This window comes from Antechinus flavipes, chromosome 4 (genome assembly GCF_016432865.1).
Source record: "Antechinus flavipes isolate AdamAnt ecotype Samford, QLD, Australia chromosome 4, AdamAnt_v2, whole genome shotgun sequence".
NCBI lineage: Eukaryota > Metazoa > Chordata > Mammalia > Dasyuromorphia > Dasyuridae > Antechinus > Antechinus flavipes.
The window spans coordinates 43,575,402-43,587,147 of record NC_067401.1 but is presented as its reverse complement, the minus strand read 5'-3'; positions in this window follow the sequence as shown (position 1 = coordinate 43,587,147).

Sequence of the window (11,746 nt, the reverse complement as noted above, 5' to 3'; positions counted from 1 at the left end):
CCCATTAATAGATATAGGTTTACACATAGAGTCTATGCACTTAGAAATACACTCATGAATATATATGTATTGCCCATTTATAGAAAGGACCTATTTAGTGACAAATGGCCTTTCAGATTCTACCCAAACTCAGAAAACCATTTGTGACTATTCTGAATCAACAAACATTACTGGACCATAAACATTGAAATGAAAGGGACTTTAGAATTTATCTAGTCCAATATTATTTTGCAGATGAGGAAACTGAAACCCAGAGAGATTTATTAAGTGATTTACCCAGTTCCCTTCTGAGATGAGATTTGAACCTGAGTCCTAGAGTCCACTAGTTCAGTGCTGTATCCATTTTATCAAGCTGTCTTTACATCATTCACATAATTTGAAAGAAGGTTCTTAGTAAACAAAATATAGTTTCCCCTAAATTATCCCTAAACAGAATAGCCAGGGAACCAAAACGAAGGGAATTTTTGATCTAGAAAAATAAGAGATATTGAATGATAATAACAAATGGACCAAAGAAAGAAAAATTATATTAGAGAATCACTGAAATATATGTATTCCTCTAGAATCACCCCAGATAAAATGGGAGACAAGTTGATTTAGATTTACTTATCAACAACTTAGCTGCCTGCTGAATCAGTTAGATAACAATAATAACAACAAAAATACAGCAATATTTTTTCTGTACAAATATTTACTAAATACAATGTTACTATGCAGGGCACATTCTCTATGTTTGGAATTAAAAGAAAAAAGACCAAAAAACCTGGAAAAATAGAAAATTAAATTCTATTGAGTAATAAAAAAATGTATAAATATATCAGCCCAATATAATCTGAAAAGAGAGAAAAACACTAAAGTCTAGGGGTAGTATAAAGGTTTTCCATAGGAAACTTCTGGATCAAACTATTTTTTAAAATATATATTTTATATAAAAAAAAGAATAAGAAAAAAGAACAGAAAAGAAATGCTAAACAAAATAAAACAAAACAAAAGAGAACATTATTATATACCCAGCAGAACATCATGGAAGATTCAAAATATATAACAATAAATTACCAGATCAAGAAAGCATATGTATATATGTATAAGAAATTATATTCATGAGTATCCATCTTTTCTTTACATCCTTGTAAATTGTTCTTTTCTCTGCTGGTCATCTTTTTATTTTATTCTTTTTTCCCTTTTTATCAACCTCACATCAAGCAAGCTAAAGTTGAGAAAAAAATTGTGTATATAGATAGATAGATAGATAGATACAAATACATGCATACACACATATTTTTCCTATCCCTGTTGATTCTTTGCTTTAATTCTGCTCCTTAAGCTGCCTGGCTATTACTTAACCCCCTCTCACTCATAGATCCCTCCCTTATCTTCTTCCTTCATCCTTTGCTTCCCCCTAGGCCCCATCCCTCCTTCCCTTATTTCTTTATAGATTTTAGAAGGTGCTATACCATTCATGGTACATATATAGTGTTGCCTATTTAACCATTCCCAATATGAGTACACTTTTAGAACTACAAGCCCTCCTCCCTTCCTCTAATACTTCTGTGTCTATTGTTCCTCTTGCACCTCATTTGTATAACATAATTATTATTTTTACCTTGACTCTGCCCTGCTCTTTCTTTTAAGGTACTCTATTCTTGATGTCAATCTTTAACATCATGGTATACATTTTCCATATTTAAAAAAAACATAAAACAATTTATCTATATTGAGTTCTTTGAAATTGATCTTTGATTTTGTCTTTTATATGTTAAATTTTCTGTTAAGTTTGGGTTTGGTTAATAGAAAGCCCTGAAAATTTGCAGGTATTCATTGAATGTTCATTTTTTCTCATTCAATATTATAGATAATTTTGCTTGATATGATATTTTTGGCCATAGAACTAGTTCTTTTGCTGGTATACACAATTCCAGGACTTGTGGTCTTTTAATGTGGCTACTGATAAGTCCTATATGATTCTAATTGTAGTGCCATAATGTGAAGACTGAGTTAGCACCCTGGGTACCTTAGTTAGGATAAGCAAAAGTCCTTGGTCTTTATTCTTGGTTGTTAGAGGTAGGATTGAATTGGATGGAAGCAGAATCTCCCCAACCTCTCCTTTTCGTCTCCTGCCCAGAAGTGACTGTGGCTAGTCTTACTCCACCCCCTACTCCCTCCTACAATTCTCTGTATACACCAATTATGGAGCCAGCACAGAATAGTGGGAAGGGCCATTTTCCAAACATATGCTAATAGAGTATTGTCCAATCAGTAGTTAGCCTTAAGTGCTGGGTTGTCTATCCTCAGTGCATCAACTCAAGAGTTTCAATCCTTTACACTATAAGATTTGAATTGTTTTTTTTTTTTTTTCTTGTTTTTTTGCAAAATGTTCTCTTTGATCTGGGGTTGTTGAAATTTGGCAATAATATTTCTATATGTTTTTCCCAAAGGATCTCTTTGAGGTGATTAGTGGATTTTTTATACTTCTACTTTCCCCTCATGTTCTATCACTCCAGGACAACTTTCTTGAATTATTTCTTGCATTACTGTGTCAAAGTTCTTCTTTTGGTCACAACTTTCAGGCAGTCCAATTATTCTTGTATTTTCTTTTCTTGATCTGTTCTCCAAATCTGTCATTTTTTCTTAGATGTTTCACATTCTATTCTATTTTTTCATTCTTTATAATCTGTTTTGTTATTTCTTGGTCTCTCATAACTTTACTGGCTTCCCCTTGCCCAATTCTAATTTTCAAAGAATCATTTTCATCTTTGAGACTTTAACTTCTTTTCCACTTGGTTAACTTCTTTCTCATAATCTTCTTGTTTTTCTTGCATGCTTTTTATTTTTATTTTTATTTTTTTAGTTTTTCCTCAAGATTTCTCATTTGATTTCTAAATTCTTTTTTGAATTCTTCTATAAATTCTTTCTGGGCAGAATACTATTTGACATTATTGTCTCATTCCAATAATCAACTATAATAATAATTGTAAAGCACTTGGCATAGTGCCTGGCACATAGTAGATACCACCTAAACGCTAGTTATTATCATCTGAATAAGCTTACAAATCATCCATATGTGATTTGTAGTCTGAAGAATCATTTAAGTGTCTTTACAGAAGGCAGGAACCATTTCGTATTTATCTTTGTAAATTAGAATAATCAGTAAACTCTCCTTCTTGCACATCTAAAAAGGTAACAATTTTGGGCTACATTAAAAAAAAAACCTTAGCTTTTAAGTGTATTGATGTTGATTTAGTCTAGATAGGATCATGATGGTTGGTTGTTATACCTGGTTCTTCTGAATACTTTAAAGTTTAGGGCTACTTCCTGTCATGTGTGACTCAGAGCTAAAGAGCTCATACTCTTAGATGAAGAAGAGTACTTTCATTAATCTGATAGGGATAAAACTTGTCCATAATATGTCACATTCTAGTCTCCATGTTGCACTATATACATGGTATCTAAAGCATATATTTGGTCTAGGTAAATATAATTTAGAGTGCTTCCTGTTTTGTGCTTGTTCTTTTCTAATCTTAGATAAATGAGTATTCTGGGATGCAAATATCCAGGCTTATAGACCACTTCATGAGCAAAAGAAGCAACTTGTGGCAACCCAGAAGATGGCGGAAGAAACGTCTATGTAGGAGACCAGCCACTGACAAGAGGTTGGGTCTAAGGCTTGTCTTGGATACTGTCAAACTAAGGTGAAATTTAAATACCAAATAGAACTGCTGCAAATTGACTTATGAAAGTTCTGATGAAGTTTAAGTATCAGCTTCCCAATAAACTATCTTATTCATTTTAAGCTAATAATCTTAGTAATTCTGGCAACATATAATATAACTCTTTTGTGTTCAGCATTTTATGTACATTATGTCTAAATTATCTTTTCTATGCTAGATATATATCTATATCTATCTATCTGTGTATATATATTCATTTACTTTCCATTTTGTGAGGAAACTTTAGCTATGAACCCTAAATACCTGTGTTGTGATAGCAGGATTAAAAAGCTGAAGAATGAGAAGAGGGAGTCCAGCCATTTTCTCAGTAGTTGCTAAGTTTTTTGAGGAACAAACCCAATCCAAACTATAAGGTTGGATACAGTAGAGGGAGTGGTACTGTCCTCCAATACTTGTGGGCCCAATGGCCACTTCTTACAATTAAATGAGAATAAAAAGATGCTAAATCCAGCTATTCTTTGTCTTTCTCAAATCACATCTGGATTATTATGCTGAATTGTGGGCACAGTATTTTTAAAAGGATATTGATAAATTAAACATTGCCCAGAGCAGAGCCACTAGAATGGTGAATGGCCTCAATTATATGCCAAAAGAGGATTTATTAAAGAAATGGACTGTGTATAGAATATATAATCTGAAAAAGACTTAAAGGGGTCATGTAAGTATTTGAAATGCCATGATGTCACAGAAGGGATTGTACTTACTTTCTGCTTAGCGTTGGAAGCTAGAAAGAGTGATATGTGAAAGTTGCAAATAGGTAAATTTAGGCTTATTAAAAAGAAAAAACTTCCTTATTGGAATTCTCAAAAAGGAGAACAGACTGCTTCAGGAGGTAGTGAGTTCTGTCTAATTGGAGGTCTTCAAGCAAAGACCAAGTGGCATCTTTCTGGGTATAGCATAGGGGATTCCTTGTTGGATTTGGTTTGGCTAAGTAGCCACTGAGCTTTCTTCCAACTCTGAAATGATTTTGTGGCTCTGTGAAGTGAAATTTAAAATATGGTCAAATTTTGAATTTCAGGAAAATCACTATTGTATCTCTGTAGTGGATACAATAGAGTAGGGAAAGACTTGAGGTAAAGAGACCAATTAAACTATTGCAATAGTCCATATGAGAGATGGTATGGTTGGGTGGAGAGAAGAGAATTTATGAGAGATGTTATGGAAATAGAAATGATACCACAGTGTAGAAAGGGCATTTCTTAGCAGGAGAGTCTTCAGAGGAATGCAAGCTAATTAGTAGAAGGCCTAAGATAATGCATTATGAAAAATGATTGAAGAAATTTGCTGTTAAGTCTAGAGAAAAGAAAAATTGGGGGGGGGGGAGATATTACCTATCTTCATGGATTTGAAGGCATGTTGTGAGTAAAAGGGATTAACTCATTCTGTTTAATACCAAAGAGTAGAAATAGAAGCAATATATGCAGGTGTAATATGTAGTTAAATATTTAACAGCTAGCTCTTCAGGGTAATATATGCGTAAATCTATCTGTGTATGTGTATATACAGATATCCTTACACACATATACACATTTCATAGATTTATATAGATTTTAGAAATTACACACATAGTATATGTGTATATATATCTATATATATGCATATGTGTTACACAGCTTTAAGCTTAATCTGCATTATTAACATTTTCTCCATAACTTTCTCAAGTCTAGATAATCAACAAAACTATAAATCAAGTCCAAGATTTATGTCTAGTTCCAAGACATAAATCCTTACACTGAAAATTTAACAACCAACTTTCACAAGCCACTTTGAGCTGATTCCAACATATTCTTGAATATATGGAAATTTCCAATAGGCAAAATTAAGCTTGCTTTAAAGAAAGTCATTTGAATAGTTATATCTATCAAAAAGTGGAATGGTCTGCCTCACAGAAGGCAATGGGTTTCTCTTCACTAGGTGTCATTAAATAGCTTAGTTTGGTCACTTTTCTGGTACATTATATAAAGATTTTTTTTTCAGGTATAGGTTGGACTAGATGGTCACTGAAGTTTCTTCCACTTTCCTTCCTATAGTTCTATGACCCACAAAATTAAACCTTTCTATAAGCAGTTTACTACAGTAGCTTTCATTCAATTATAAATTCCTTGAAGAGAGGGACTATCTTTGATTTCTTTTTGTATTCCCAATGCTTGAAATGTATTCCCAGTGCATGTATGTATGTACTTAATAAATGGGAATTTATTAATCCAGAGAAATTATTTTTATTAATTACAAAGGTTGAGGATCTGACATCTGATAAGTATGGAGGAAATTCTGCAATGAATAGCACAGATTATGTGATTTTTTAAAGAATATATCTGTCATGATTAAGTAACTGCTTTCTTTTGTTGCTGAAAGAGCAGGCTAGTATGCCTCTTAAAAGGAAAGATCTGATATTGTCTGAATACAGACTGAAGAATGCTGTTTTTCTCTTCTTTTCTCTCTCTCTCCTTTCTTCTCTCCTTCTCTTCTTCCCTTCTTCCCTTCTTTCTTCCCTCTCTCTCTCTCCTTTCCTCCTTCTCTCCCTTCTTTTCTCCTTCTCTCTGTCCCTTCCATCCTTCTTTCCTTCCTTCCCTTTTCTTCCTTTCTTTTTCCTTCCTTCTTCGTTTCTTTCTTTTCTTTTCTTTCTTTCTTTCTTTCTTTCTTTCTTTCTTTCTTTCTTTCTTTCTTTCTTTCTTTCTTTCTTTCTTTCTTTCTTTCTTGTTTACAAATGAAAATAGACTTATCTGAGAAATGGGTACAAGCAAGGTAGTCTAGCATGTTCCTAAGGAACAAAGGCCTGAATTGTGTTAAAGAAAGGAGAAATCATGAGGGAGAAGGGCATGGAATAAGAATTTATTAAATGCCTGTAATATGCTAAGTGTAAGACATATGATTGGTGAGGTTCAAATTGGCTGGGACTTCTATCCTGTGATAATGGAAACCAGAGCTGGTATAGACATTCACTCTTCTAATACTGGAGATTTAAGAGTATTGATAGCTTGGAATTGTCCAGAGATATGTTTGAATCAGCTCCAAATGACTTTTGAGAACAGGTTGTTAAGTTATCAGTGTGAGTGTTCACATCACAGAAATCATCAAATATTACAAATCAGGACTTGAGTTATTATTTTGTTGATTGTCTAGACCAAAGAAAGTGATGAAGGAAATATTAATAATTTTTAACACATCAAGTATTTTAAGAGAACCTATTATTATATTAGGAGATATTATTAAGAATAATGTGCTGGCTTTGGGGGACAGAAAGCTTCAGTTCAGATGTTGCCTCTTATATTTTTCTACCTCTATACTTATGAGAAAAAAAATTTCATTTTCTTGGGCCTTAGTTTTCTCTTATGTAGAATGATCAGATTGAGGTTGACAACCTCAAAGATCCTTTCCAACTCTGAGTCTATAATGAACCTAGAATGACAAGACTCCATTCACATTTGCTGCCAGCTATCTAACTACATCCCAAGATGCAGAAGAAATCTCATCTGGGAAATACACACCCAGTTTTATGGTGCATTTGATGTCCAAGTCCTTCCTTCTTTAGACACTGAGCCAAATTCAGGCGTGATATCCCAACTGGGCAACCAGCAGACTTTTGCCTGTATTCCTATCTTTTCATCTCAAGGAATGGTAGCCTTTGAGATCCAAACTTTTTTCCTGTATTAAGAGACTGCACTGAACTCTCCAAGTTGAGGATTCATTTCACAGAAAAGGAACTCAGAATAACTAAGTGGTTATTAATTCCCGAGATTTAGTCAAGAAAACATGCTAACAGAGAATGAATGGCAATGTCCCAAAAGCTAAGTGTGAGGATGATAACTACCTACAAAAAATAAATAGGAGAGAGAGTGAGCAGTGTACACTGCAGTCCTTCAATGATACAAATTGCTTTGCAAAGAACAAACTGAACGCCTTACTTGGGATCAACAAGCATTTCCCCACTGATATTCTTTAAACCTTTAAAAACATGGAAGTAATAATGCCATGGGGAAGCTTCCATGAGGTCCAAGCATGCCTAGATGGAAGTGGGATAGCTGTCCAAGATGGGAGAATAAAGGGAGGAAGGGAAACTGGCATAATCCTTGGAAGGAAAAAACAAGCAAACAAACAGCATATATGCGAAGGGAGAAAAGCAAGTGGAAGAGAGAAAAAGAAAATTTTTCAATATGCAATCTAGCATTGTTTCACTTTTTAAAGTGTAATGAATATGGGCAAAGAATTCTAATGAGGTGATTATAACATGGTTTCAATGCTTTATAATGAAAAACTAATGAACTTAAAATTATTTTATCATTTTAAAGTGTTGTGTTGTTGTTTAATGTGAAGTTTCAAAGAAAATGATTAACTTAAAAATCAATGAAATATGATTTCTTATTATACTTAATGCATTTGTTGCAAAGGTTTTATTTTTCTTTCTAAATGGGGGATGTGGAAGGGAGAAAAAATAAACATTCATTAATTTTTAAAATTTTAATTTAAAAAATATACTAATATTAAAAGTTTTAAAATGGCAAGAATAGGGATCTTCTGGCATTGGTTTATCTACTATACAGCCTTTTAAAAAAAGCAAACAAAGCTTGAAAGTTAAAAGTAGGTCACTTTTTCAACTTCATATGTTCTGGCTCCTTGGGTACTGAGTATTCAGGCATGAACATTAAGTAATGAACACTGACTGTGTGATAGAGTCCTAACTAGGAATTATGGTGCCTTGGGCAAATTCAGAGATGAGAGGGAAACAGTTCACCCTTTAACTCTGAGAAGTTTTGGTAAGTTGGGTAGCAGGAAAGGATGTAGTGATAAAGAAAGATAGGACTCTGAAAGAGGACCATTGTGGTTAGACTAGATGCTTAGGGGAAGGGTCTAGGATTGCACAAGTGAATGAGATATATTTCTTCTCCATGGCAGTGGTGAAGCTTCGGGAAGGTGGATTGGAGGAGCACTGCATAGAGAAAAATGCCCTTTGAACATCAGATAAACTTAGGCATCCAGAATCAAAATTTCACTTACCCTGCTCTAATAATAAAATGCTTTATAATTGTGACAGAAGTTCTTGATTTTGTATCAAGCAATAACTGAAAAGTAGAAATATGATCCATAAAGATTACCCCTCTGATGGTGGTGACTGTTGAAAATCAAAGTGGGAGATGAGGTGGTCGGTGAGGACAGGACTCTTGGGGAGGAGTAGGAAATGGCTTTAATTGTCTAGAAAACTCCCACCGAGAAAGCAGACAATTGGAGGAATGATACAAGAAAGGGCAGAACTAGCCTAGAAGTACAGACTCCACTGCTCAAACTTGCATACACCAATTATTCTGTCTCATCATTTGTGTGCTTCCAGTGGGCTGTGACAAATCTCTGGGGAAGGGAAGTGATCTTTGCAGAGCTGTTCCTCATTTCCTCTGGTTCTTGGGAAAGAAGCATAAGAAGACAGATGTTTGGGGCACATGACTCTGGGCAAGTGAGGGGATCAAGGGAAACTAAGCCTGATCATTTTTCCCTTATTTTAATATGTACCATTTATTCAGTATATTACATGCCCAATCAACAGAGGCATATGGAATGCAAATGAAAAGTATCCTTGAACAAGAATAACTTGACTATTCCAAACCCTTAGCCATGAAAACAGTTTGACTCACCAGCTAAGAGCTGAATTTTCTCTACTCAATAGCAAGCTTTTTTAGGCCTGGATTATCTAAATGGTTGTTTTAATTTCTAACAGACTTTTGAGGTTGTCCATATGACTAAAGTCCAATATGATTGGGATCTGGATAGTTGGTCCATTAAATTCATCAGAGATCTTCATTTTCCATGAACAGAAAAGTGGAGGATTCAGTTGATGTGGGTTATCTCAATCTTATGCTACATATCAACTGCTACATATGTGTAGCCTTGGCTACATATGATTGAGATAACCCACATCAACTGAATTTTATGATTCACAGTTGGTTTTCTCATGGAGTACAGACCTACCTTGACCTAAAAAAAGCTTTAGAAAAGCTCAAAGGAAGAGAGACCAGCAGAACAATACAGTAAAATTCTGTAATTCAAATATTGAGAGGCAATGTTTCTTAATGGATAATTGGAACTGATTTGGATCCTCTCATTGTTGAAGATAGCTACTTCCATCAGAATTGATCCTCATATAGTATTGTTGCTGAAGTGATGGTTCTGCTCATTTCACTCAGCATCAGTTCATGTAAGTCTCTCCAAGCCTCTCTGTATTCATCCTGCTGGTCATTTCTTACAGAACAATAATATTCCATAACATTCATATACCACAATTTACTCAGTCTTCTCCAATTGATGGACATCCGTTTGATTTCCAGTTTTTAGCTACTACAAAAAGGGCTGCCACAAACATTTTGCCACATATAGGTCCCTTTCCCTTCTTTAAGATCTCTTTAGGATATAAGCCCAGTAGTAACATTGCTGGATCAAAGGGTATTCACAGTTTGATAACTTTTTGAGCATAGTTCCAAATTGCTCTCCAGAATGGTTGGATGCACTCACAACTTCCCGCAATCCCTCCAACATTCATCATTATCTTTTCTTATCATCTTAACCAATCTGAGAGGTGTGTAGTGGTACCTCAGAATTGCTTACTTTGCATTTCTCTGATCCATAATGATTCAGAACACTTTTTCATATGAGTAGAAATAATTTCAATTTCATTATCCGAAAATTGTCTGTTCATATCCCTTGACCATTTATCAATTGGAAAATGGCTTGATTTTTTTTATAAATTAGAGTCAATTCTCTATATATTTTGGAAATGAGACCTTTATCAGAACCTTTAATTGTAAAATTGTTTTTTGAGTTTATCTTTTCCCTTCTAATCTACAAATTCACTTTTAAAACCTCTTCCAGCTAATGCAATATTAAGCTATTCATTTCTTAATTCTGCCATTGCATTTCTATTCTAATTCTATATCTTATGTCTTTTAGTTCTTCTTCTATCACTTAGTTCATATTCTAATTCTTTTATGAGAGACAGTATACAGAACTATCCTTAGTCAAAGAGATTTGGGTTTGTGTCTCTCCATTCTGAAGAAAACTAACTGATCACCCTGGTCAAGTCATGAAAAATTTTAGTACCCCAGGAGCTAAGACTGCAAAATAGAAAAGGTTCTGATTTGCCTTGGGAAAGAAAGCTCTTCCCTGGAAATTCCTTATACTGATAAATATCACAGGTCTGGAGGGAAAAGAAAAATTATTCTCTTGGAGATCCGACAGTTGTGCCTATATCTTGGCACTAACCAAAACCTAATCCAGTTTCTTTCAATAAGCACTTGGACCAGACACTGAAAATACAAAAACAAAGTAATAGTTCTCAAAAAGCCTCTACTGGATGAAAGGGATAGGATTCATACACAGATAATTCAATTAAAAGGAATACAAAATAATTTCAAGAAGGAGAGGAGACTAACAAAAAAGGACACCATGAAGAGTCTTCTGAAATGGGCTTTCAAGGAAGCTAAGGATTTTAGCAAGTGGAAATGAAGAGAGAAGGCATTCTAGAAATGGGGGAATTATCTATGCAAAGTTTTGCTGACGTTAGCAGGAGCAACATTTTTGTGGTGAGCAGCTGTGGCTTTAGAAAAAGGGAGGATTTCAGAGCTACAGTATTTCCATTAATAAAGTTGATATAGAGGGCTTGTGGGTTATGAGTATGTGATACAAAGTATAAGCAAAAGCTTTGATATCCTCTGAGAAAAATACAGCATCTTTATTCTGTGACTAGTTCAGTGTAATGACCACGTATTTAAAATCAGCCGGAGTCAGGAATTCAGGTTAAGGGAAAAATCTTCAATATTTATTGAAGTGAAGAGGTGAATAAAGATTGCGATAGCAAATATAGGCAAGAAAGGTTGAGATAGCAATATGGACAGTTGCGACAGGAAGCCAGCTAACAGAGAGAGATGTGAGCTGAGCAAGCCGTGGCAAGGCAATACCAAAAGTCTCTCCTTCCCCTTCCTTTTCCACTCCCCTGCCTCCACCCACCAAAATCGTCATTTCCTATACAACACATC